The 26,644-nt window shown below is 42.4% G+C and overlaps 1 protein-coding gene across 4 annotated transcripts in view; it reads right to left on the reverse strand.

The window, feature by feature from the left end:
- Positions 1 to 26,644, reverse strand: part of LOC123770492 (uncharacterized) — a 119,040-nt gene that overhangs the window by 21,155 nt on the left and 71,241 nt on the right. Inside the window, exon 1 of one of the 4 annotated variants that reach the window (XM_069301757.1) lies at positions 26,228 to 26,264. The exons of 2 other annotated variants lie outside the window; for them this stretch is intronic. The gene's annotated coding sequence lies outside the window, so the exon portion shown is untranslated. Of the gene's footprint in view, positions 1 to 2,173; positions 2,747 to 26,227; positions 26,265 to 26,644 lie in introns of those variants that run through there. One more of the 4 variants, XM_069301756.1, reaches the window with a different exon arrangement.

Consider the following 26,644-nt stretch of genomic DNA (forward strand, 5'->3'; position numbering starts at 1 on the left):
GATCCATGATTCGATTCAGGCGAGATAGGGACGGTTAGTCCCATTTCCTTTCACCTGATGTTTATGTTTACCTAGCTGCAAATAGGTAGTAGGGAGTTAACTCATGTGGGTTATATCCTTATAAATGCATCAGTAGTGGGCCTAAGGATGGGGGTGGGGGTGGGGGGATTTTCATAAGTTATTGGGAAACTATAAGATGAATCACAAATATTGAATGAAACCAAGAGGCATTTCTCGCAGCATCAACATGCATGCAAATCTGTTCTCAGGCGGTTGCATCACCAGCATTGCGTCAATACCAGTATGGGGCAGCGTAAGTAGCAGCCTGCCTCAGTATGCTTCTCATCTCCCGCTCTAGGAGTCATATATGAGTACATGTTTACCAATGAGATACAGACCACGAGTGCGTCTGTACCTTTTGGCCGGCTGGTCCGCAGTCGCCTCTATATATAGTCCTGAGCTTCATATACCATATATATACATTAGTTAATATATATTTATAAATAGTATATATAAAATCACAATAATACCATTCGTTCTATAGGTATAACTCCTTTCTACACACTTATTATTCTTCATAGTGATCTGGTTTACACTGCTCCTCCTGCTTCTAATGCTACTGATGTCTACTCTATTTCCTGTTCGTCTTGTCCTCTCCAATACTTTGGCGAAACTGCTTGTACACTTAATGACAGACTTAAGGAACACTAGAGAAGTGTTAAGTGTGCAGACACAAACAATGCTCTCTTCTGTCATGTTAGGGATTCTAATCCTATTGATGATGAAAACAAAAAGTTTTCTTTTAAAATGATCTTTCTTGCCTCTGCTTTACACAGACGCAGTCTTGTTGAGTCTGCTCTGATACACAGCCTACCCAACATGAACTTGAGTCCTGGCTTTGTTGCTGTTGACCCTTCCCTGTCACAGTATATACTCAAATGCTGTAACCTTTCGAACAAACGTGACCTCAAGTATGTTTATTGAGACAAGAAAGAAATACATCTCAAAGGGATAGAGTAGCTTAGGCTATTTCTACACCCCCAAACGTGACCTAACATAAGCCTATCAATCCTTTTTCTCTTTCTCCTCTTATTCTTATGTTCTCATTCATATATTCATTATTACCCCTTTCTTACACCCTTTTATCACACTCATCCCTTCTGTACCTTTCGCCTTGCTCTTGCTTTCCTCTAGGAATTTCCTCCTCACCTTTCTTAATGCCCGTGCCTCCCTGGCTCACACCACGCCTAAATTACAGCCCCCTCCTGTGCCAGGTAAGTCCACTACGGGCTCACCATAGCCCGTGCTACTTGCCCCGCTCCTGTGCCAGGTAAGTCCACTACGGGCTCACCATAACCCGTGCTACTTGCCCCGCTCCTGTGCCAGGTAAGTCCACTACGGGCTCACCATAGCCCGTGCTACTTGCCCCGCTCCTGTGCCAGGTAAGTCCACTACGGGCTCACCATAGCCCGTGCTACTTGGAACGTTTTGTTCCGAGTATGTTGTTTAAGATTCACTACCTGGAACAAAAAGTTTCAAGTAGCACGGGCTATGGTGAGCCCGTAGGTTCCGAGTAGCTGAATCTAAAACAATAACAGTCTCGCTCACGAACCTAACGGGCTCACTATAGCCCGTGCTACATGGACATTTCGTTCTGAATAGCTAAATCTAAAAACAACAACAAACATCTTGTTCACATCACAATTGACTTGATAATGATACAGAACGAATCGAAACCATCGCCTCCTCACCTTCTGACGTGTAGTTAAGTATTCATATATTCAGCCACGTTATTGTGACTCATTGTCTGCAAATATAATATATATAATCAAGGCATCTGTGAATTTAATTGGGAACCTCGCTCAACAAAGAGGAGGCTGTTAATGCGGTTACCCAATCAATTACTGGTCAGACTTAATGGTGTTTAACCGAATGACGCTCATATTATTCACCAAGACAAAGAGAGATAACGTCCAGAGTAGTTCAAACACCATTATCCTACCACCACAATCACTACTACCACCCTCGATCTCAGCCTCCCATGCTTTCTAAAATATAAGACAAAAACAGGCTAGATTTTCACTGCCAAAGGTCTATCTAACATCATACAAGCCTAGCTAGCAATCATCCTTTTAAACAATTTAATTCACGAGGTTCTAATCACTGCTCTCACCTTAGATGTGTAGTTAATTAGTTGTCTTGTCTCCTACGCCAGTAGTTCTTCATTTTAAATAACACTTGGAAGTAAGCAGTAGAAACTTGTAAATATAAACCAGCGATAAACTAGTTTCGTTACATCTAAACAATCCCATTTTTCAACTTGGGTTAACAAATCGCTAAGTTAACTCACTTTAAACAGTAATTATTCACAAAACAAGCGAGATTAATAATGGTGTTTTGCACTTTTTAATTAATATTTCCAGAACCCCGTCAAGTAACAGCTGCTGACACTGTTGTTGGTTGAAATTCCAGCTCCAACACAGGCTATGAGGAGCCCGTGGCACCCTCCGCTGTCTTTGGCACGGGAAGTGACACTGAGGTCTGGCCCAACGTCGCTGTCACCACCAAGCCCTCAGTACAATGAACAAACTACTTCTCGGAAGACTGGTAGATCGGAAGAGAGCACTTTGAAAAGTCTGGAAGGTAAGTTTATGCACGTAGACAGTCTAGGAACGTGGGAGCGGCGATGGAATGTACACTAACCCTGGTGACTGAGTTGTGTACTGAAGCAATGGTTGAAGCGTCCTCGATAATATCCTGAAGGTTAGAGGCTGCGTGTGTGTGTGTGTGTGTGTGTGTGTGTGTGTGTGTGTGTGTGTGTGTGTACTCACCTAATTGTGCTTGCGGGGGTTGAGCTTTGGCTCTTTGGTCCCGCCTCTCAACCGTCAATGAACAGGTGTACAGGTGTGTGTGTGTGGGAGGGGGGGGGGGGGAGGGATCCGGTCCGTAGACAGCTCATTTGTGCTCTGGGACAAGCGGCCACGGGAGCATTCTAGATGTGACGTCAGGACAACAATGACGTGGAGTTATGACGTACTGAGGAGTTGTGAGGAATGATGACAGGTGGTGTGTCTCTTCCAGTGAGTCGCGCTTCCGTAACCAATCAGGCTCCTCGTCTCACTCCACTCTATCCTCTGCCACACCTCTACTTTATCCGGCTTATACTGTGGATTATCCGGTTACACCAGCCTTGATATACACACCCTGTCGAGTCCTCCCCTCTTTAAAACCGTCTGTGCCACACCCCCCCCCACCAATCTCGTGCCTCCGCTACACCCCCCCCACCAATCTCGTGCCTCCGCTACACCCCCCCCCACCAATCTCGTGCCTCCGCTACACCCCCCCACCAATCTCGTGCCTCCGCTACACCCCCCCCCACCAATCTCGTGCCTCCGCTACACCCCCCCCACCAATCTCGTGCCTCCGCTACACCCCCCCCCCCACCCATCTCATGCCCCCCTCTCTTTTAAAATACACATGCCACATGCCCCCCAGCACGGGAGACATCTCCCGTCACGCAGGGTGCAGTTGCACCTCCACAGATCTCCAGTATCAGCTCTTGATACTGGTAATGGCTCAAAAGGGCCACCACTTACGGGCTATTCATGCCCGTGCCACCTCTTGGATGGCTTAATCTTTATCAATCGTCAAGCATCACCCCCCAGGCCATGCCTCCCCTTCAACTCCCTTCCCCATGAACACGAAAAAATAGATACGAGTTTAATAAATTTAGAAACTGTCAGATAACTCAGAAAACATTACAGAGTAGCATAGAAAACGTTGTCAGATAATATAGAAAACCTCGCCAGGCTACAATGAAAACAGTTTTCCTATTCAAGACCCAACAAGCATTTACGCAACTACTTACGAAACCTGTACATCATTCCTTAGTCATGGCTGCTTTGTTTACATTTATTAAACAGTTTACGAGCTTGGAAACTTGAGAGCCTGAGTTTGTTATTGTTATAAACAACCTCGTTGCGCTTCGGTGCTCATTAACTATTTAATTAATGTAAAATATAGTCGCAATTATTGAGGACAGATGCACAGGTTTCGTAAATGTTTTGATGACTCCTTACGGTCATCAAAGTTAGTTGTTTGTCACTAACGTGAATTGGTTGACTCCGGGGATCTAGTTGGATACTACTAATGAGTAGGGTCTAAGACCTAAGAAAATGTACCCCCTTCTACGTCATTGCTACTCTATAAGCAAACCTGATGCCCCCGAGACGTGTGACGTCACTCTGACGTCACAACGTTCATGCCGGTAAAGGTTTTAGACCCTGGAACAACCTGTCCTCTTAAAAAGAATGTCACTTTTGGCCGTTTGCCCATATGGCCAAATTTGGACGTAATTTGAAAATGAAAAAATATGAAAATAAATTTGGGATTTTTTTTTCAACAACAGTAAGTTAAGGGTCCTCTGATAGGTTAGGTGGGCAGGAAATTCTCATAAAGTTTCGAAACGTTATGAAAAACGTTAATTTAAAGTGTCCTCTTATAACCTCTGCGCGTACGCCGGACGACTCAAACAGAAAACGGAACAGAACGTCACTATTGTGAGTCGATTTCATTTCAAATTACGTCCAAATTTGGCCATAGTGCCGCGCATACGAGCCAAAAGTGACGTTATTTTTAAGAGGACGAGTTGGTGTTCAGGCAAGCCTCACGCTCTGAAGACCACTGGCGCCGCTGCGCGATCCTCGTATGCCAGATGTTGCTGCTTCAGATGCACAGTGGACGGCGTGAAACAGGTGTCCGGTGGCAATGGGACAGATCTATCTTTAGGTTATCTTGAGATGATTTCGGGGCTTTAGTGTCCCCGCGGCCCGGTCCTCGACCAGGCCTCCACCCCCAGGAAGCAGCCCGTTACAGCTGACTAACTCCCAGGTACCTATTTACTGCTAGGTAACAGGGGCATTCAGGGTGAAAGAAACTTTTGCCCATTTGTTTCTGCCTCGTGCGGGAATCGAACCCGCGCCACAGAATTACGAGTCCTGCGCGCTATCCACTAGGCTACGAGGCCCCCGTAGATGCACTAGAATAGAGCACTTGGAGAAAAACAGCGATGTTTGGACACATTTTGAAGCAGTACGTGTAAGTTAGTACCGGTTCAAAACCCCAGGACTAGAGTAAACTTCTAGGGAGTATTCTGTAACTAGCTGACATTGTAACTATAAGGTGTGAAGGATAGATGAAATTGTTTATGTAATAATCTAAGATGAGGTCTGATAAAGACCTTTTGTGCCCTCTGTAATGCTTTTGCCCTACCGCTCACAGGATGAGTATGGGGTGCACAATAAACAATCAAAAAATCAATTTTCAGAGTAGGTACACAGGGAAGCGGGTACAACGTCATTGTATATAATAACGATACCTGCTTAAGATTTTTTAGAGAACAAAAATACCCATTAAGCGGATATTAAAGCCGACATTACCCTATAATAATTGTAGCTTACTTATTTCAGCATTCTGCTTAGTTTCTGAGACCTTTATATAACTATGTAAGTTTTTACTAACCCTGAAAACTCTTTAGCATACAAGTATATTTACCAATAATAATTAACAAAATAACTATTTCAGTATCTTAAATATTGGTAAGAAAATTACGCTTAGGCAGTTCTCGCCACTGCTAAGCAAAAACGTTCTCAAGGAAGTCACATATTCAGATTTTTCTCGTCTTTTGAACGTGCTTATGTAGACCTCTACCTAATTTGCATATACAGCAACGGTTAATGATAATTGCTTAAAAAGCGACCAATGGGAAAATGCTCAGATGGTCGAAGTTCTTGTACTTTATACACGATGCTCTGAGCATTGGAGAATATGAGGCATTAGCACTTAAAGCTGAGAGCGGTGTGAATGTCCTTTGGAGAGAGAGCAGGTGTCGTTGGTCGACATGGTGAACTGTAGAGTATACCATACTAGAGCCTGGTATACCATACTAGATAGAGCGTGGCATACCTTACTAGATAGAGCGTGGCATACCATATTAGATAGAGCGTGGCATACCATACTAGATTGAGCCTGGTATAACATACTAGATTGAGCCTGGTATACCATACTAGATTGAGCCCGGTATACCATACTAGATTGAGCCCGGTATACCATACTAGATTGAGCCCGGTATACCATACTAGATTGAGCCCGGTATACCATACTAGATTGAGCCCGGTATACCATACTAGATTGAGCCCGGTATACCATACTAGATTGAGCCTGGTATACCATACTAGATTGAGCCTGGTATACCATACTAGATTGAGCGAGGTATACCATACTAGATTGAGCGAGGTATACCATACTAGATAGAGCCTGGTATACCATACTAGATAGAGCCTGGTATACCATACTAGATAGAGCCTGGCATACCACACTAGACAGAGCCTGGCATACCACACTAGACAGAGCCTGGCATACCACACTAGACAGACCCTGGCATACCATACTAGACAGAGCCTGGCATACCATACTAGATAGAGCCTGGTATACCACACTAGACAGAGCCTGGTATACCATACTAGACAGAGCCTGGTATACCATACTAGACAGAGCCTGGTATACCATACTAGACAGAGCCTGGTATACCATACTAGACAGAGCCTGGTATACCATACTAGACAGAGCCTGGTATACCATACTAGACAGAGCCTGGTATACCATACTAGACAGAGCGTAGTTTCGGTAGTACAGTCGTTTTCTTTCTCGACGCACAATCAAGAATTCCAGGTTCGAATCCCGGGCGGGACACAAATGATTGGGCACATTTCCTTTCACCTAATGCCTCTGTTCACCCAGCAGTGAGTAGGTACTCAGGAGTTAGTCAGCTTGTTATGGGGTTGCATCCTGGGCGGGGTCAGTAATTCCACCGAGAAGGGGGGTGAGGGGGGGGGGGAGGGACCAAGATATAAGCCTCATGTGTGTGTGAATATACACTGTCTTCCTGTCCCCTCGACATAATGATTTACTTATTATTATTATATTTCCATGAAGGACCACACAGACGTCACATTTTTGGGTCGAACAGTACATAAATGTACGTTCGACATGTATACATACATATGCATACATATTATATAAATGTATATCGTCTAGATGAGTGTGAATCACGATGAAATTACCACGTGATGGATAATGTGAAAATGTATAACCAATATGTTGACTGATACGAAAGCGCTCACGTAGTTATTTAGTTTCGTCTTCCCTTAGTGGTAATCCGTTTTCATGCCATTAGATACACACACACATTATATATATATATACATATATATATACATATATATATATATATATATATATATATATATATATATATATATATATATATATATATATATATATATATATATATATATATATATATATGTGTGTGTGTGTGTGTATCACGAAAATAAACACGTGATTAAACATATTAACATAAACACGTCTGATACTGTCATAATATATATATATATATATATATATTATATTATATATTATATTGCCAGTTTCCTTGAAGGTCTATATGTTTAACATCTACATGTCTCCTGCCTCGGACAACGGTGTTGCTAATATGTTTATTGCACAAATTGTTCCAGATATCGTTCTTCGGCCACTGGAACAATCTTTCTGTTGCAGGGACTCTTCTTCGGTCACTGAATAATGCTAATGCGAACACTTTGGGGACTCTTGCCTATACCTGCAGATTGTATAACTCTTCTAAGCCGGTTAGATCATATCCGGTAAAGCTGTCTCGGTGGATTTCCCTTGTGTTATGTAAGCTAAAGGTCGAGTCTATGTTGTTGGTCGCGTTGGTAAACAATGAATTGGGTCATTGCTTCAGATCCGGCGAGAGCTTTTTCACTTAAATCTTTTGAGCTTTGGAAACAAATTATTTTATTCTTCTTGTGATTTTTCGTAATATACAAGTCCCTTTTTGGGGGGACAAAGCTCTTGTATGTATACTTTAGGCTTATTGAGGTCATCCTAGGCTAATTGCTGACCCTTCCCAGGATGCCACCCCCACAACAGTTGCCTAACTCCCGGATACCTTTTTACTGCTAGGTGAACAAAGGCACCAGGAGATAGGAAACGTGCCTAAACGCTTCTGTCCTGCCTGGGGAGATTGAACCCGGGTCTCTCGATTGTGATCTGAGGTCGTAGACCCTTTGCTACAGGATCTACGACAAGCAAATATGAGGCATAATATTAACAATGACAAACTTCATCTGATTTCAGAAACCTGTACATCTTTACTTTGTTTATATTTAATAAACAGTTTATAAGCTCCGAGGCAGTACGAGGCTGTTTATACCAATAATAACCTCGGGTTGTGAGGTTTTCAAGCTCAAACTGTTTTGTTAATCTAAACAGATCCGCCGTGCTTGGGAAAAGATGTACAGCTTTCGTAAGTGAATGCGTAAATGTTTGCTGACTCCAGGACCCCAGGAGCGGTTTCAAGAATTATCAGCGCCACTTATCAGAGCGGGAATGTGACGCAGTAATAGTGATAATGACGGAGACTGAGAGGATAGACATGTTCTTTGTAAACAGCGTGTACAGTGCTCATGTCATAGTCTTTGCGTGCGTGTATGGGTGTATTTGGGCATGTGCGAGCGTGGGCTGACGTGTGCGTGTGTGTGTGGAGGCTTGCGGGTATGCGAGGACTTTTACTGACATGTGCGTTTGTGTGCGGATATATGCGTGTGTGAGTGTGCAGGCCCCTAACCCTCCCACAAGCAGACGGGCATGTGCGTGCGTGTGCAGGCATGTGCGTGCGTGTGCAGGCATGTGCGTGCGTGTGCGGGCATATGCGTGCGTCATCTGGTCAGCAGCACCGTGATGCAGACATCTCCCGCCCGCCCACAAACCCAACCCAACCACGGCAACCATTGTCAGTCTCTTAAGAACAAGATACATTGAGTAACTAACACTGCCCAATATACGCATAAACATACCCAAATATACCATACGTATATACATGCATTAAGTATACACGTATAAAGTAACCCAAATATACCAAACCAGCTCTTTCTACTGATTTTTCAACAACGTTCTAACCTAATTAGAAATATACGAACCCCCCCTTCCAATCCTACCCTACTCTTCATAGAAAACGGAAATATTTGTAATCCCATTACCTTCTATAGTACTTTGCAATTTGTAAATTGGGGACCAAAACGTCCAAAATGAGACGTACTAAGAGGTCGGACAACCCAATCACATCATACTTATTCATATATAATACAGGTATCCGGAATCCCAAGATCAGATGTCGCAATGTGTTGATAATTTCACAAAAAAATTCCACGTGGAAAAGCCGTAAGATGATCGACAAAAATTCCCTCAATGTTGACGATGCTCGTTCTTACGATGTGATATTGTGTTTTTAGGCTATATTAGTTCGTTCTTATAATTTTAGTGTATTAGGATATAAGAACCATCTGTTTTAATATGCGTCGGTAATTTTGGGAATACCTGCTCGCTCTTACGATGTGTCAATCGTACATTATGAAGTGGTTTTACCTAAATCGTACGAAACTAAGAAAATAATCATTCATCCCGAAAGTGTAAATTTGGTGTTGATTTTAAGTTCAATAAACCACAAAATTTTACATGTTTAGTTGATTAAGTAAAATTATCATAATTTATAATAGGACGAGGACGGTAGGGCGACGGTCTTGCTTCCTGCAGGTCGGCGTTCTATCTCCAGAGGTTGATAGGCCTTAATAACCCTCCAGAGGTTGATAGGCCTTAATAACCCTCCAGAGGTTGATAGGCCTTAATAACCCTCCAGAGGTTGATAGGCCTTAATAACCCTCCACAGGTTGATAGGCCTTAATAACCCTCCAGAGGTTGATAGGCCTTAATAACCCTCCAGAGGTTGATACAGAGCTTAAGCACAACACTACAACAAACCAAGTTCCCGTAACTTCGTAAGTCTACTTCAACTTAAAAGTTGCACAGCTTCCGGAGTTTGCCACCAGGAGGCGAACACGGTTACTGTTCTGTGGCTTCGCTCCGCCGGATCCCAGATTTTCACAGGAAGGAAACAGGTATTGTAAAAGTTAGAGAGATCCGGTATACCCTTGCCAGTTCTCCCCTCAGTCCATTTATAAACTTGGTAGCGCTTCTTGGAGGATGGTTTTGACGTAAGGGGGATTATTCACCCAAAGTTACAGCCCCGCTCCTGTGCCAGGTAAGTCCACTACGGGCTCACCATAGCCCGTGCTACTTGGAATCTTTTGTTCCAAGTACGAATCTTAAACAACAGCAGGGGATTATTATGGCCTATCTAACAAGGGTGGTTAAGCCTTATCAATCAATATTTGGTTATTAAGACGTATCAACATCTGGAGGGCTGTTAAGACGTATCAACATCTAGAGGGCTGTTAAGACGTATCAACATCTGGAGGGCTGTTAAGACGTATCAACATCTGGAGGGCTGTTAAGACGTATCAACATCTGGAGGGCTGTTAAGACGTATCAACATCTGGAGGGCTGTTAAGACGTATCAACATCTGGAGGGCTGTTAAGACGTATCAACATCTGGAGGGCTGTTAAGACGTATCAACATCTGGAGGGCTGTTAAGACGTATCAACATCTGGAGGGCTGTTAAGACGTATCAACATCTGGAGGGCTGTTAAGACGTATCAACATCTGGAGGGCTGTTAAGACGTATCAACATCTGGAGGGCTGTTAAGACGTATCAACATCTGGAGGGCTGTTAAGACGTATCAACATCTGGAGGGCTGTTAAGGCCTACCAACATCTAAAGGTTATTAAGGCTTATCAACCTTTGAAAAGTTGATTGGCCTATCAACCTCTGGATACCTGGTTGATGGGGTTCTGGGAGTTCTTCTACTGCCCAAGCCCGGCCCGAGGCCAGGCTTGACTTGTGAGAGTTTGGTCCACCCGGCTGTTGCTTGGAGCGGCCCGCAGGCCCACATATACCTGGTTGATGGGGTTCTGGGAGTTCTTCTACTGCCCAAGCCCGGCCCGAGGCCAGGCTTGACTTGTGAGAGTTTGGTCCACCAGGCTGTTGCTTGGAGCGGCCCGCAGGCCCACATACCCACCACAGCCCGGCTGATGCACCAGCATTCCTTAATAGGAAGGATTCCACAGACATTCATGTGCTGCTGTTAGGGGATCAACTAACAGCTACGTGCCAAAGTGGCATCCCGGGCAAGGTCGCAAGTTTCAGTTGGACAGCAGATAGGTGTCTCTCTAGAATCGTCCCTATTAAAGACTGGTAATGGCTCAGTTGGTAGGACTGCAGCTTGTGTGGTCTGCGGTTCGAGACCAAGTGAATAAAATGTTATCCACAATATAGTGCCTAGCTATGAGCATTATATATATATATATATATATATATATATATATATATATATATATGCGCATGTTTGTGAGTTATAGTTCAAAATTTTATAGGAAAATTTAATACTTAAACAATGTATAAAATTATTATTTAATATATTAAACAACTGCATACTTTAACGTATATATTATTTATAAAAAAATTATAAAATACTACCTTAACGTCATGCTATAACTTTTGTTGGTATTTTTGTTTTCATATATAATTTAAATTGTAATATTTTCGAAGAAACAGAGCCTAAGTATGTTGAGAAATACACATCATAGGGATTTATTTAGCATAATCGCTGTCAAATAGTAAATGAGATCAACATGAACAGGTTTGATCTGTATCTTAGAGGGAAAACTTATCTAAACCAGATTAATGATTGAAGATTCATATATAAATACTTTGGTTTATAACAGTACAGTAAACTGATAAATAACCGAGATAAAGAAAGTTACTATTGTCCCAGAACGAAGCTAATAACACACACAAAGTGTCAGTTTCAGTGTCAGAGTAGTTAACAGGTGGAATGCATTAGGCAGTGATGTGGTGGAGGCTGACTCCATACACAGTTTCAAGTGTAGATATGATAGAGCCTAATAGGCTCAGGAACCTGTACACCTGTTGATTGGCAGTTGAGAGGCGGGACCAAAGAGCCAGAGCTCAACCCCCGCAAACACAACTACGTGAATACACACACACTGAGCCCAATAGGCTCAGGAACCTGTACACCTGTTGATTGGCAGTTGAGAGGCGGGACCAAAGAGCCAGAGCTCAACCCCCACAAGCACAACTAAGTGAATACACACACACTGAGCCCAATAGGCTCAGGAACCTGTACACCTGTTGATTGGCAGTTGAGAGGCGGGACCAAAGAGCCAGAGCTCAACCTCCACAAGCACAACTAAATGAGTACACAACGAAGCCACTAACATAGCACCGCCAACAACAGCAGCAGCAGCAGGTAGGCTCCTTCACTCACCATTTGTAGCAAAACTGTGGTCTCCAGAAACACCTGTCAGTCAATACACGTAACAGTTCTGTCAGTTTGGTGAGTGACAGCTCCCACCTCTCTAAGCGGTAAAATATGCAGGAAGAGCAGTAAAAACCGACAGTGCACAGCTGCAAAGAGCAACAGGAAAACCCAATAGTAAAGCTGCAGTAGAAACGAACATCAGTTAAAATGAACAGCAGTAAAAAAACAACAGTAGAACAGCAGTAAAACACAACAGTACAGCATCAGTAAAAACCAACAGCAGTTAAAATGAATAGTAAAGCAACAGGCACAACAGAATAACAAACACAAAAACTGAGAAAGAAGAAAGACTTTATAATCCTTTAACTTTGAAATAAATTGCCTAAAGAAATTATAATCCTTCAGACAGTATCCTAATCCAAGTACGAAAAAAACGTAATAATCCTCGAGATAACTCCAAGGATGAATAAAGTTGCTTTAAATCTGAAGGCAACTTAGGTTTATTCATCAAATGTTTTTGTACTACCAATTTCAGGGACATCAGAACACCAGCGCGTTAATCATAGGCCTTCGAGGGAAGACATCACTTCTCGCATTAACATGTCCTAACGTCAACATTGAAACACATGACGCCACAACTCTGAAGCTGTCTGATGTTACCACGCCCTATAACACGCTGTGGCGTCACCACGCCCTATAACACGGGCTGACGTCACCACGCCCTATAACACGGGCTGACGTCACCACGCCCTATAACACGGGCTGACGTCACCACGCCCTATAACACGGGCTAACGTCACCACGCCCTATAACACGGGCTGACGTCACCACGCCCTATAACACGGGCTGACGTCACCACGCCCTATAACACGGGCTGACGTCACCACGCCCTATAACACGGGCTAACGTCACCACGCCCTATAACACGGGCTGACGTCACCACGCCCTATAACACGGGCTGACGTCACCACGCCCTATAACACGGGCTAACGTCACCACGCCCTATAACACGGGCTGACGTCACCACGCCCTATAACACGGGCTGACGTCACCACGCCCTATAACACGGGCTGACGTCACCACGCCCTATAACACGGGCTAACGTCACCACGCCCTATAACACGGGCTGACGTCACCACGCCCTATAACAAGGTGTGGCATCACCCGAAAAGCGAGAGTTTGTTGGATTTCCGGTTTCCTGAATTCAAGTCACATTGAGAAACAAAAAATCCTGTATTCCAACAAAACATTTGTTTATATTACAAACGTTTCCATAAATAAAAGCCAAAAAAAAATAATTTAACTTAACAAGAAAAAAATAATTTAGGGTAGACTAAAATGTTTTGATTTAGACTGCTGTTGTGTCTAGGGCCAGGCATTATTAGTATAAGTTGCTAGGAATAAAGATTCTGAAATCTGAAAATAGTATAAATTACCCAGCTTGAGAAATTGTTTACACTTGAGAGTTAAGTGATTCCCAGCTGGGTGTTGGGGTAGAAGTGACAGGAAATGAGTTCATTGGTGTTTTCTTCCTACAACCTATCGTTAGGCTGCGTATCCTTATTTATTTTATTAATTAATTAATTTATTTATATACAAGAAGGAACATTGGGTTTGTGAGAATACATAGCATAGTATTTACAATCTTGTAAAGCCACTAGTACGCACAGCATCTATCCTTAGCTGGTGACGTTCTCGCAAATTTAATAAGTCAATATTGACTTATTAACTACGTGCATAGGTGATATTCTAAATATAATAGATACCCTTAAAAAGATTCATAGAAAACGCTGACCTTACCTAACCTTGTTAGTATCTTAAGATAAGCATCTTATTGCTTCATAATTACAATTATTACTTAACCTATACCTATTATAGGTTAGGTAATAATTGTAATTACGAAGCAATAAGATGCTTATCTTAAGATACTAACAAGGTTAGGTAAGGTCAGTGTTTTCTATGAATCTTTTTAAGGGTATCTATTATGTTAAGTATGTCACCTATGCACATATTTAATAAGTCAATATTGACTTATTAAATTTGCGAGAACGGGTTGGACTATCCATGCAGTTACTACGGGCTCACCATAGCCCGTGCTACTTGGAACTCTGTTCCAGGTAGCGAATCTTTAACAACAACAACATGCAGTTATTTGTGTAAAGGAGGAATTCTATATGTTTATCTCTCAGAATGTTTGGCGATATGTTTATTGTTTGTGATGTGTGTCTATGTATATATTAACACGATGTACTGAACGGGGTGAGAAAAGCTTGAGCTACCTCATCCCTTTGTGTGTATTTTACCTCAATAAACTTATTTCAATTTCATTCCATGCAGAGGCCAACCCCCAAAGACTTGTTCATCAATTTAACATACTGATTTATACTGAATTTACCATATTCAATTATACTGAATTGAACATATTGAATTATATTGAATTGAACATACTGAATTATACTAAATTTAACATGCTGGATTATACTGAGTTTACCATATTGAATTATACTGAAATGAACATATTGAATTTAACATACTGAATTTTACATACTGGCTTATACTGAATTCAACATGCCTGGAATATACTGTGTATTCAAAATCCGTATATTCTCTTGTATCGGCAACAATTTCATATACCAGAATTTGGAGTACAGTTAGGCCTATATTAGGCTAAAACAGGTGTTTACGTTCCATTGGAATTATTTGTAATTGCAGTACGTTAACCACTAACAGTGCGCAAATCGACATATTACATAATATTCCATTAATGTTGGAACGTCAGCAGTTGAGAGTCGTTAGTAGAGTTTTAAGATCATAAATGAGGAGGAAGAGGTGTGTTTGGCGGCGAAATTAATCTTTGCTGATGACGATCTGTCTCCCTAATGACAATAGATTAGTGTGTCGCTTGCTTAACATTATCTCATTGGCAGTGCGTTTACTTTCAAACGCTGTCTAGTTACCTGAGCGTTCACCTTCATACACTGTTTCGTTATCTGGGCGTTCACTTTCATACGCTGACTTGTTGGACTTGTCTGGGCGTTCACTTTCGTACGGTATCTCGTTGGCGATTTCGCATTTATGTCCCACTTCGCCGTTTTATGGTTTATGGGATCGCCACCGTGAATGTAACAAGGAACGACCAGTTATTACTAAGATAATGATAAAAAGTCATTTGGCTCAAGCATAAACAGTTTTTACTTAGTGTGGAGCAGCTAAATACGAGTGCACAACCTTCATGATTATAAGGACCACTGAATGTACATGGTTTACAATTATGGAAACCACTGAGTGTGCAGTCTTCAATCCTATATTTCTAGCCCATTTTAATTTACAATATTCTAACTTAACAATAAGGAGAAAATTACATATTTGCCTAGTTGCGCATGCAAGGGGGTTGAACTTTGGTTCTATGGTCCCGCCTCTCAACTGTATGGTTTAGATTTAGCTATTCAGAGCGAAGTGTCCATGTAGCACGGACTATGGTGAGCCCGTAATCTCAACTGTATATTTTCGCGTTTTATGTATGGTGTGCAAGGTTTCTCTCACCCCCCCCCTCCCTCTAGGATCTAGGCCTACTGACCTTTTCAAAGATGCAAGCCACAACAGTTGCCTAACTCCCCAGTATCTACTTACCACAAGGTGAAGAGGCGCATCAGTATTAAATAACTGTGACCAAACGTTCAGCCCCGCCCCGGAATTGAACTGGTGTGATTCGATTGTGAATCGACTGCGAAGGCTACTGCGCTAGTCTACGCTGTTGCCGGCGCGAGACCAACTTACCGGGAGGCCAGGATTCGTCAACCACTTACGAAACCTGTACATCATTCCTCAATCAAGGCGGCTCTGTTTACATTTATTAAACAGTTTACGAGCTTGATAACTTCACAACCCGAGGTTGTTATTGTTATAAACAACCTCGTTGTGCTTCGGGACTCATTGGCCTTAAGTCCATCATCAGACACATTATATAATGATCTCAGTTCACTTATGTTCGTGTCAATATACCATCAGAGCCACACCAGAGCCACACCACCAGAGCCACACCAGAGCCACACCACCAGAGCCACACCACCAGAGCCACACCACCAGAGCCACACCACCAGAGCCACACCATCAGAGCCACACCATCAGAGCCACACAAGAGATACATATCAAAGTCACGTATCATAGAAATCACTTGACTGAATAATAACAAAAAATGGTTTACCAATACAAAATTAGATATTTAGGGGTGACTAGTACAGGTTGAGTAGTACACCTCTCCAGTTTATGTGGATAACCGGAGGATAGGTAAACCAGCACTGGCAAAGGAGAGGATAGGTAAACCAGTCAGCACTGTTAAGCAACGACTGTTTAACTGTTTGGGATGCACCGCAGACATTTAAAAACCACAACTATCACTGTCTGTTAACCATGCGCGTCCTTTCGTGCGCCAGTCATCCGCTTAAGTGCTTTGAGCATCCCAGGAGGGTGAAGACAGTATGTGGGGCGCCCCTCCATGTACTGTAGGTGGGAGGCCTCCACGTACTGTAGGTGGGGTAAATACAGTACGGGCACCGGCATGGGTATGATGTAGGCCGTTCCAAAATGACAATCTGTGGGTTGAGAGCTTGCAGCACGAGAGGACAGTATATTGTTTGGAATGTATGAAAGGCATTTTGGGTGATGACTGGGCGTGGCTGTGGGCGGTGCATGTTTGGGTTGAGGACTGTTTATGGGCGGTGCATATGAGGAGTGTGTGTGTGGGCGGGCTACGAGGATGCATGCGTGTTGCTAGTAATAAAAGTGATGTGGTGAGTGACACTAAACAGAAATTGTGCCACTAGGCTCTCCCAGACAGTCCCCCATATGTAGCAGCTGACGCTCTGCCTTCCACCCAGGCGACGGTTATACTGCCGCTAATGATAGCATAATTCAACCACCAAACAACCACCTCCATTACCCATCATACCACAATTGGAATCTCAAGCACTAAACTACATATTATACTGGTTGATCGCCACTGTGCATATCACTTTGCAACACTGTGATTCACAAACTGGAAGATGAATTGCAATCAGAGGTAATTGTTTTCCAACCACATCAATTCCCGCATTTCATTACTCAATTAGGTGTCATCAGGAGGGGCAAATTGCAGCAATTAACTAGCCTGAGGTATCCAAAAACAGAAATTATTAAAAAAATAGTAGACATAGCAACAGAATAGCCCTGATACCATAATATGTGCTATTATATTGTATGTATTATCTCTATCTTTAAATCAAACAATGTTTGTACTGTAACTTTGCAAATATGTATGTACTTTTCCTAAATAAATTATTATTATTATAATATCTTGCGGTAGACATACGCTAACACACATAGCCTAATGCAGTTATGGCGGGGAATGATAAAAGTTTAAGGGGAATATGCTTGAACGTGAGGAAGAATTTGAAGCAGTAGTTCATGCGGGTTCCTCTTGTAAGTAGGTTACGAGGGGAGTGGTAATGTGGCTTTGATCTTAATAAATGAGGAAACTTGCCAACTTCACATTAGAGGTTTATGAGGGTGGAGAGACCTGCCCGTAGTCAACAACAACGTCAAAATGCGACGTTGTATTAGGAGGACGGATTGCCGCCACTTCACAACCTAACGTCAATGTTATTATTTTAACGGATCTTGGCGCCATCTATGATCCAGGTCCCGAATTAAAATAGTTGACCCTCTTATTAATATTAGTTTCCCATCTACAATACCTCGTAGCGCTTCGGAGCTCATAAACTGTTTAATAAATGTAAAGAAACCCGCCATGAGCGAGGGAAGATGTACAGGACTCGGATGTGGTTGCGTAAATACTTGACGAACCCTGGCCCAGGTGGTAGAAGAATGTGTTATTAAGTTCAAGTATGTTTATTAAGACAAGAAAGAAATACATCTCAAGAGGATAGAGTAGCTTAGGCTATTTCTACCCCCCTCCCCCTTGCGTTATTAAGTCGCATCACCTCATACTCAGAGAATGGGGATGATGGCTACCCATAAACCTTACCTTAACCGTAATGGGGATGATGTTAAACGTAAACCTTACTCATAAACCAGATGGTAAACGCTACCAACTTTCATGGTGGGGTTTTTATCTCCAACGTCTACCCAGAGTCAGCCGGGGCGATTATTATGGAAAATGCTCCTTTTTCTCTGGGGGATCATGTAAAGGGGAAGATAGTCGAGGGGGGGATAGTTGAGCGGGAAGGGTTGAGGGGGAGGGTTGAGGGGGAAGGGTCAGGGGAAGGGCTCAGGGGAAGGGTTGAGGGGGAGGGCTCAGGGGAAGGGGAACTTGAGAAAACAGGGTGAGCAGGAGGGGAATGGTAGGCTATGCTCGTCCAACCATCCGGCCGAACCATTCTATCCTCTGGTTATGCTCGGGCAAGCTGCCGGTGTTGACACCAGTTACAGCCCCGCTCCTGTGCCAGGTAAGTCCACAACGGGCTCACCATAGCCCGTGCTACTCGGAACTTTTTGTTCCAAGTAGCTGAATCTAAAACAACAACTGCCGGTGCCCCACAAGGACACATTCGCCAATACTAACGTAGTGCAAACAGATGATGTGTGTTCTTGTATATAAACTAATACTTGTGTATATTATAATTTTGTGTAGCTAGACCTAGATTAGGTGTTTCGGTTCATTTGGGAAATATTTGAGTTTGCGGTACGTGGGTGAAGTATTTCGAGCAACTTGTCCTCAGGCAAAGTCCATTCCATTCAGCGGTCGACCCCAAAAAAGCATTCGTAAACATGGTGTTCATTCAAAACAGTAATTTTCTTAAATATAAATTAATATTCTTATATATTAGCATATTGTGCATATTTAGACATTGGTTATATTAGGTGTTTAGGTTCTGTTGGCGTTTATTTGTATTTGTAGTACGTGGGTGAAACATTTACAGCGTTATGGTTCGAACAAAAGTCGTCAGTGAAGCACTTGTTCCGACGGGAGACATCTCCCGTCACGCAGGGTGCAGTCGCACCTCCACAGATCTCCAATATCAGCTCTTGATACTGGTAATGGCTCAAAAGGGCCACCACTTACGGGCTATTCATGCCCGTGCCACCTTTTGGGTGGCTTAATCTTAATCAATCACTTGTTCCGGAAGTGTTCGAACGTCATCAGTTGTGAGTCGGTTGTAAACCTTTTTTCATTCATAAACAGAGGGTTTGGCGGGTGCATGGAATCACTTTTGGGTCTTTGTTTGGAGGACGGGTTAGGTTTAGCAGCCCGTCCTCCAAACAAAGATCCAAAAGTGATTCCATGCACCCGCCAAACCCCCTGTTTATGAATGAAAAACGGTTTACACACGACTCACAACTCATTTCGTTCGAACACTTCCGGAACAAATGCTTCACTGACGAATTTTGTTCGAACCACAACGCTATAAATGCTTCACCCACGTACTACAAATACAAATAATCGCCAACAGAACCCAACCACCTTACCTAACCTAACCTATGCCTATATATGCACAATATGCTAATATATCATAATATTAATTTATATTTGAAAAAAATCCTGTTTTAAATGAACAGCATGTTAAAATTTATGAATGCGTCTGTGGGGTCGACCGCTGGTTGTAATGGACTTGAGTCGAGGACGGGTTGGGTTTAGAGAGGTGCGACTCGAGCCCAAAGAGCGAACCGCAAGAAAAGTTCGAACGTCATCAACTGAGAGGTATAAACAGGTGGTTTGAGTGCTGGATAAACGATTTCGTTAGGTTTCGACCAGGAGGCCTGGTCGACGACCGGGCCGCGGGGACACTAAGCCCCGGAAGCACCTCAAGGTAACCTCAAGGTAGGTGTTACGTCTGTTAACTGCACGAGGGTTATCAAGGTCATAATATCTTACTGACCAACCAGCAAACATACTTAAAACAAGTAGAGAGCTAAATTAAACTCCCAGTGTATATGTATACCAAGAGATAAGATACACACGGGATACCACTTGCAAATTAACGAACATTTGACCATTTTTTATGAGGGTAGACTGAGCATAACCTCATAAGTATGAGGGGGTATTTATGCGGCACGCACAGAGGTATTGTACGAAGGATTTGAAGCGAGGCACGAACCCTACACACATACCCAAGGCAAGCAGGCGCAGAGATATGAAGTGGCTCGTTACACTAGCCTATTCTGTGGCATGTCGAATCCAATTTGTCTTCAGCAAAGCAGCGTGTGACGGCGAGTCTGCACTGCTGTGCATGAGGGATCTAAAAACCCATTGTGTTTGGTTCTGCATGTGATTTTATTTATTTGCTCCAGTAATTTGCATATGTGGTTGGCCTCCGCGCAGAGTTCGTGGTTAGATACTGTTGTCAAGATTGTTTCAAATTTTAATATATTATAATCGAAATTTTAGATAATTTATGTATTTGTAAAATACCAATTTGGTGTTGATAAGCTCAATTATCAACCTCTAAAGGGCTATGAGGCCTATCATCCTCTGGAAAATTATTAGAACCTATCAACCTCTGAAAGATTATTAAGGCCTATCAATCCCTGAAGGATTAATAAGGCCTATCAACCTTTGGAGGATTAATAAGGCCTATCAACCCCTGAAGGATTAATAAGGCCTATCAACCTTTGGAGGGTTATAAAGGCCACCACAATAACTTACTGACTCACTTCCAAGTTTACTTTAGTCTTTAACACAGTCCAGAACTAAAGTAAACTCGGTGTATATACATTCATATATTTATATATATATATATATTGAAACATACAGTGTGGATTTAAGGGTATCGAGATCAGCTCTCGTGTATGTACTTGCTTCATCATGAACGAGATGTATACTCGTTTCATGAACATTTTGGGACAAGAATCTTGTTAAGCTAATCGGGATCCCCATTTGACACACTGCTAACATTACCCAGACTGCGGTCACAGCGGTAGCCCGTCTCCCTGTTGTTTATTTACCTCTACATGAACAGAGGCATCAGGTGGTTGGGCACCATTGGAACCCGCACGATTGAAGTGGTTTTAATCAATCAGTCCTTTAACAAAGAACGTCGCATTTCGCTCGTATGCGTTACATAAGCTCAAAAATTGTACTAGAAATTGGTAGCGCTCAGGAAAGCGACGTATTGTCACGTTTTCTGTTTTGGGGCCTATATTGACCATTTTCTTGACGTTTGACAAGCCTTTAGAGGAAGGGCTGCCTTAATAACCCTCCAGCGGTTAGGAAATGTAGATGTTTCTCTCTCAGAATGTTCGGTAATATGTTTATTGTTTGTGATGTGTGTCTATGTATGTATTAACACGATGTACTGAACGGGGTGAGAATAGCTTGAGCTACCTCATCCCTTTGTGTGTATTTTACCTCAATAAACTTATTTCAATTTCAATTTCCACCGGTTGATATACCTTAAGTTAAACAATAAATTTGCGGTTTGGTCAGTATAAGCAATTGTGGTGGCCTTAATAATCCACCCAGATGTTGATAGAGGGTTTATTAAAACGAAATATCAACTTTGAAAATTGCTGAGTAAACAAAACAAAAAAAACCCGACAGTTAGGAGTCCGACCTTACGGGAAACCGTCCAACCCAAACCCAACATGGCAGTAGCGGATATTACAACTCCTTATCGTGATTCACTGGCGCAAGCCGCCACCAGCTGACGCGAATTATTCATAATTATCCTATTATCCTGTAATTATAACGAGGGGAGTGAAGACAGCTGGTTACATTATCTACTTGTCTCTGACAATTAAGCCCGCAAAAGTTATAATTCTGGGGAAGTTACAACTATATTATGGAGCTCTGCGTGTGTATAACTGACCTTCGAAGCCTTTAGTGCTATCAATAGTCCCGAATTTAGACAAAATCTAAATAAGTGACAGTTTAGGAGCTCACGAAATCTTAAATTCGGCACTGGCTTTCAGCAGAGATCTGCGTAGCCTATTAAATCATCAGAATGGAGCTACGCAGCCTACGATAGCATCAGAATGGATCTGCTTAACCTACGATAGCATGAGAATGGATCTGCGTAGCCTATGATAGCATCAGAATGGATCTATGTAGTCTATAGATAGCATGAGAATAGACTAATCTATAAACTATAGATAGCATGAGAATAGACTAATCTATAAACTATAGATAGCATGAGAATAGAATAGATATTTGTAGCCTATGGATGTAGCTTAACTGGTGATTCCTCACTATAGTATATTTGATGCACCTTCAACCAAATACTTCTATAAGCACACTGAGTTATATATATATTTTCTGGAGATATTTGATGCTGGGTCAGAATGCAAGAGACGATTGTATCTTGTTGAGAGAGAGAGAGAGAGAGAGAGAGAGAGGCCATTCATAGCGGGTAGCCGAGAGCTCTCAGTGACTAATGTGGAGTGTGGTGGTGGAGGCGGCTAGGTGCCTGATACCAGGGTGATTCATTTTAATTTTATTCATTTAATATGCACCCTATAACACACAGAGATCACACTAACGTGATGCTCCCGGACGCAGGTTCGAATCCTCGTCACGGCCCTTGTGGATTTGTTCATGCACCCTATATCCATCATGAGTTGTGGTACCACATACCTATCCTGAGTGAGGTTGTGGTACCCAGTACCCATCCTGCGTGAGGTAGTGGATCACATGTTTATGAGATTAGTTATCTTGAAGTTACCTTTAAGTGTTTTCCGGGGCTTAGCGTCCCCGCGGCCCTGTCGTCAACCAGACCTCGTTGCTGGACTGGTTAACCAGGCTGTTTGACGCGGCTGCTCGCAGCCTGACGTATCAATCACAGCCTGGTTGATCGGGTATCCTTTGGAGGTGGGGAAAGTAGTTACAATTATGAGTGTGGGGAAAAGGTTACAGGCCCGCATAATGGGGCTAGAAACAGACCCCCAAAATTAATTTAGCTAAGCAAATTACGGCAGCGATGAGCTAGTTACAAAACATAAACCAATAATACTACTTAGTATGTCAAACTAACGTATCCCTGACCTCAAAGAGACCTTGTACAAGAAGTGAAAGCTTGTTTGACGAGCCAATTATAATCGATTATATCACCCATTCGTTATTCTGCCATCCAATACCAATTATCTTACTCTTCTACTCACGCTCACGCTGCCCCTAATCTTTATTTGATATAACTGGAAAAAATAGGATTTGCCTTTGTTTGCCCTACTATACGAATTTAAATTTTCTTTGTTTTTGCTTTCCTTAATTATTTTTTATCATTTGTACCTAGTTTGACAAATTCGTATGCTAGATTTGGACACCCGGTCAGCCGAGCGGACAGCACGCTGGACTTGTGATCCTGGGTTCGATCCCAGGCGCCGGTGAGAAACAATGGGCAGAGTTTCTTTCACCCTATGCCCCTGTTACCTAGCAGTAAAATAGGTACCTGGGTGTTAGTCAGCTGTCACGGGCTGCTTCCTGGGGGTGGAGGCCTGGTCGAGGACCGGGCCGCGGGGACAGTAAAAGCCCCGAAATCATCTCAAGATAACCTCAAGATAACCCACCTGCCATCCGACCCATTTATTCCTCAGTCGGCTTCCACCACCATTCAACCCACTTCTTTCATAGCTGTCCACAGCCTGAGTAACTAACGCGCCCACCCCGCCCTCCTCTGGGACGCTGCAAAATGTATTTATGTACCCAAGTACATATTTGATGTACACACAAATGTATTTTATGTGCCCAAAACATGAGCTGTTTTGAGTTTACGGAACGTTCGTTTGGTGTTGGGATTAAGGCCAATCAGACTCACAAAACCTATTAAGCTCTTACAAAATATGTAACCCGTTTCTAAGCTGTGAAGAAACACCGAGGGAACTGGCCCTCACTTCACTAGAGAAAAGAAGGAATAGAAATGACATGATAACGACGTACAAGGTATTAATTATAGGAGTACTCGTAAGGCGTAGATCTAAGGGCCGGGTTCGATTCCCGGCCGAGACAGTAACAAATGAGAAGTTTTTCATTTGATGTCCCTGTTAACCTAGCAGTAAATAGGTAACTGGGTGTTAGACAGCTGCTACGGGCTGCTTCCTGGAGATATGTATGAGTTAGTTATAATAGAGGAAAGTAGGTCGGGAGCCAGTACGCTAGACAAACAACGGTAGAAAGGTGGGCATCCAAGAGCTAAAGCTCGATCCTGTAGGCACAAATAGCAAACACACAGTGGGGCTTTACTCCTCCCATCCCTCCCCCCACACACACGGCGGGATCACAGAGCCAGAGCTCAACCCCTGCAAACACAAATAGGTGAATACACGGGTCTCCTTCCCCACACAAACCCATGGGTCTGGGGCCAGATTCACTTACGTTCGTAAGTGCTTGCGTAAGTGCTTTCGTGAATCTAGCCCCTGGACCCCTTTCCTCAAGCACGCAGACATCCAGACTCCAGCGACATAATTATGGCTGATATCTTGGATATTTTACCAAGTCTGCAACACGCAGTCATTACAACTCATTCCGAAGGAACACTCCACTTAACAATTGTTGGTACCAGTAACTACGAGACAGCTGCTTTCAACAAATATATAAAAATTTAAGAAATATTAGTTGTCGAATAGTCAAAACACACAAATACAAGTATAAAAATTGTTTGGTTAATTTTGAAACATGGCATTAACTATGTTATATTTATCATTCACAATAAACAAGCGTGTAAACAAGCGCTGTGTCTTGCTAATTTTCTACATTTATTTATTTTTACTCATTACTATTTTGCTGTATATTTACTCTCAAGCTTTTTAGTGCATTTATCTCTCAAGTTACAACCACCTGCCGAGGTGGATCTGACCAAATGAAAACTGCCAGCTGAACTATTCACCTAGTTCACGGCACTATGTACTTGAATGTGAACACATTTCAGTATTTTAGAGACAATTCTATTGCAAATGTTCAAGAAATGTTTAAGTATTTCATTCAAAATGAAGAAGTACCACAATTCTAAACCAAATATCTAAGGTTTACTTTCTGTAAGTGGTGCACGCAGACGATTGTAAACCTTCCACCGACGCCCCTTGGCTGGATGTGGGGTGAATGGTTAGTGAAGTAAACAATATATATAACGGTCTCGCCACAGACGTAAATTGCTTATTTAGACACTGTTGTGGTCCAGACCTTGAACCAATTGTACTATAAAAGACTGTTTTATATACATTAAACTGTTTAACTAGCTTATCAGACTAACATATTTGCTAAATGAATTTTGGGGTTCAGTTCCCGAGCCCACTATGTGCCTGTGACCTTTTCCATTGCCACCCACAGGATGAGTATGTGGCCCACGAGATGGGTATGGGGCCCTATTACCGCCCACGAGATGGGTATAGGGCCCTATTACCGCCCACGAGATGGGTATGGGGCCCTATTACCGCCCACGAGATGGGTATGGGGCCCTATTACCGCCCACGAGATGGGTATGGGGCCCTATTACCGCCCACGAGATGGGTATGGGGCCCTATTACCGCCCACGAGATGGGTATGGGGCCCTATTACCGCCCACGAGATGGGTATGGGGCCCTATTACCGCCCACGAGATGGGTATGGGGCCCTATTACCGCCCACGAGATGGGTATAGGGCCCTATTACCGCCCACGAGATGGGTATATATAATTATAAATTAATCAAAATTGCAGCTTTGTTGGAAATAATGGGAGGTACCTTTGACAAGGCCGGCTTCCTCTCCCCACTGAGACCACTAGAGACCGTACCCCCTTACATAAATTCAGGTAAAATCCCAAAACGTTGCAGATTTAGCTTATATTAAAATTATCGTCTTGCGAGAGTATCGTTAAAAAAAAAACTGTCGACGAAACACAAATGTTTAAAAACTTAAAACATTCGTACAATAAATAATGAAGAAAAACTGCAAGACGAAGCAGAGCGTTTACAGAAACAATATAATAAATTAACATAATACAATACCTTCCAAAACTCAACACTTTAGCAATACTAACAAAACTAACCCACCACTACTACATATCTGCTACAATATTTGTATAATTATAAAATAAGTTATTATTCTTTCCTCATTTTATTATACAAATATCTTCTTTAAATAAATCTTTTGTATCAACTTTTAATACAATATTATTATTATTAGATTTATATTTTTATCTTAAATATTAATTCTCGTTGTCTGGAACAGAAAGCCTATATATTTATATATACAACCCATCCTCTTGTTTAAAGAGTGCTTTTTGTAATTGTGCACCATAGTACAAATAGTGACGTAAAAGGCAATGAATTAAAACGTAGAATTTAGAACTATTCACTTTATAGCCCAAAACAAAAAAAGCGAGAAATATTCTCGCTTAAGTAAAAAAACTTAAATATTCTTAG

Source organism: Procambarus clarkii, chromosome 46 (genome assembly GCF_040958095.1).
Source record: "Procambarus clarkii isolate CNS0578487 chromosome 46, FALCON_Pclarkii_2.0, whole genome shotgun sequence".
NCBI lineage: Eukaryota > Metazoa > Arthropoda > Malacostraca > Decapoda > Cambaridae > Procambarus > Procambarus clarkii.